Consider the following 2,839-nt stretch of genomic DNA (forward strand, 5'->3'; position numbering starts at 1 on the left):
CAATACACTTGCCGACCAAAACATAATTAATGACAGCCAGTGTCGTCACATCCTAGCGCCTTGTTTACTACAGAGGGCGCTGTTTTCCTTAACAGCAACCAACCAACCCAACCTTTATTGAGCCAAGGCACATACAGTATTTTACACAAGAAAAAATCGCCGTCACCAGACACAAATGTCACAAAAAGTGACATATATATATATACACACACACACACACACACCTTCTGCCATCTAGCGGAAGAGCATTTAATTTTTCCGCCTTTCACTATGCGTTGTTGGTACAATGGACCCCCGCCTACTCGCGGTTCGACATCCACCTAGTCATCTATTTGATGATTTTTTTTTTCAAATTTTTTTTTCTTTTTTTCACGAAACACTAATTGGCGGTTTATCCCAACACTTATTCAAGAATTTTTAGGGTTCGAAAAATAAAAATACAACTTTTTTTTTCAACGCAATTCTAATGGCCGTCAATTATCTGTGGATTTTTGCTATTCACGGTCGGCCCCGGCCCCTATCCCTTGCAAAAAGCGGGAGTCCACTGGAGATTGAGTACTTTACTGATTACTTGAGCTTAAAAGTGACTTAGCTACTTTACTGATTACTTGATTTCAAAAGTAACTATGTTGGGAAAAAAGTCGCTTTTTAGTGACTTTCAGCAGCTGCCAAGTGGCAGGAATATCACTTATCCACAGTACAAAAAAACCATAAGCTTAACTGTACCCATTACTTGGTAATGTACGGCACACAAGTTACAGAATGATAACCTTTATGGTAATGCACAGTCACTGTGCATTGTGTAATAAACAGTCACTTCCCAATTCTAACCATGCGAAATGTCAGCTAAGAATCATAGGAAGCATTATTATAAGCTACACAAGTAATAAAATATTATTCATTTTTTACCAAGCACATGCCATAATGAACATCCATCCATGATTCATCCATTTTATGTGCCACTTATCCTCACGGGTCACAGACTGTAGCCTATCCCAGCTGACTTTAGGCGAAAGGCGCAGTAAACCCCGGACTGGTTGCCAGACAATCACAGTCCACATTGAACTTTAATTACATTAATTTAAAAGTACAAGTGACGGAAGAATTACAAACCACAAATATGTTCTTATGCTGCTTGCCGACAAACATCCAGCCATCCTTTTTCTATACCGCTCGTACTCGTTAGGGTCACAGGTGAGCTGAAGCTGAGCTTTTTGGGTGAAAGGCCCTGGACATCCTAATTGACCATTTAGACCCCGACCTCAAAACTGTAAGGTAGACGTGCTAACCACTAATGAAAATAAATAAATGAATACATTCAGTTCAATTCACCATCAGCGCATAGTTTGCCATTCAAACAACCTGGACGTTGATTTTCACAATGAACAATTTGGCAGTTATGATTAAGCCGCATGAAAACTGCCTAGAAACAAGTGTGTCGTGTGACCTGGTAAAATAAATTCTGCTGCTCCACATATCTGCATCCGTCAGTGTTGTACAATGAGTCATAGACACAGTGTTTACCGTTCAATGCATGGAAAGATCTAAGTAAAAACACATCAGACGGTAGAGTATTGTAGTTTCTTGGTAAAGCGGTTGGTGGCCCAACATTTTTTTTTATATAAAAATGTCAATGAGTAGATATGCAAAATCTAATAACTTCCATTTTTATGTATTGCCATGGATTCTCAGACACCAGGAATGTTTTTAAAGGTCCTTGGGCTTGCAAGAGGAAGGAGCTCAGTTTTATTTTAATTTAGCTGCTGGAGGATTTTGCTATTCTGGATTTTGGATCACGCATCAAAAGGATTAACTGGAGGAATAATCTCCCAGACAATAGTACGATATATCTACTAAAAGGCCACAACGTTAGGTACACCTGTCCAATGAAATAATGACACCCGTAAACAATAGTGCTGTCAAAACACTGCCTTTATAAAGACAAAACACTGACTGACAATCTCAGAGAGCTATTCATTTCACAATATGTTGATTGGTCTAGTTATTTACCGTGGTGTTGTATTGCACTGAGATGCTTCAAATTATTTCATGTACTGTATCCAGTACTAATGGGCATTCATTTCCATATACCCCTTGTCCTCATTAGGGTCACAGGTGAGCTGAAGCCTATCCCAGCTGACTTTGGGCAAGACACCCTGGACTGGTCGCCAGCCAATCACAGGGCACATATAGACGAACAACCATTCACACTCACATTCACAACTACATGTAATCTATACCCCCGTGTAGTCTATTTCCAGAAGCTAAAGAAAAATGCAAACACATCAGTAACAGAATTGCTGATACAGCTCATATTGGAACTCGCAAGATGAAGAAAGCATGGTCATCGACAGGAAGGTATTGAAGTGGGGGTAAAAATGGGACAACTGTCCCAGGGCCCGGAGCATGTGGGGGGCCCCTGGTTGTCCGGCAAAACTGTTTGTTTATTTTTAATTTTTCTGTGCATTAAATATATATATCATAAAGGGCCACAACAGCACCGCAAGCAGTAGTCGAAACAAATATTCAATTTCAGATTTCTTTAACTTACAAAAGGAAAATTATATGATAACATTTTAAATACTGCGTAAGGACTTCAAGACAAAGTCTGCAAATTCCAGATGCCAGGTTCATAAAATAAAGGCATTATAATGGCTTCCTCTCAATTAACACCTCATGATTATAAAATAAAAGCATGGAACCGAGTGAAATATCTTCATTCTCAAGGGGGTCCGGTCTCTTTACATCCGTTATGATTAAACCGCTGCAATAACATGGCACACCACTGAATAATGCACATTACATGAGATACATCACATATTCAGGCACCTGGGACCCA

Source organism: Phyllopteryx taeniolatus, chromosome 9, assembly GCF_024500385.1.
Source record: "Phyllopteryx taeniolatus isolate TA_2022b chromosome 9, UOR_Ptae_1.2, whole genome shotgun sequence".
In the NCBI taxonomy this organism is placed as follows: domain Eukaryota; kingdom Metazoa; phylum Chordata; class Actinopteri; order Syngnathiformes; family Syngnathidae; genus Phyllopteryx; species Phyllopteryx taeniolatus.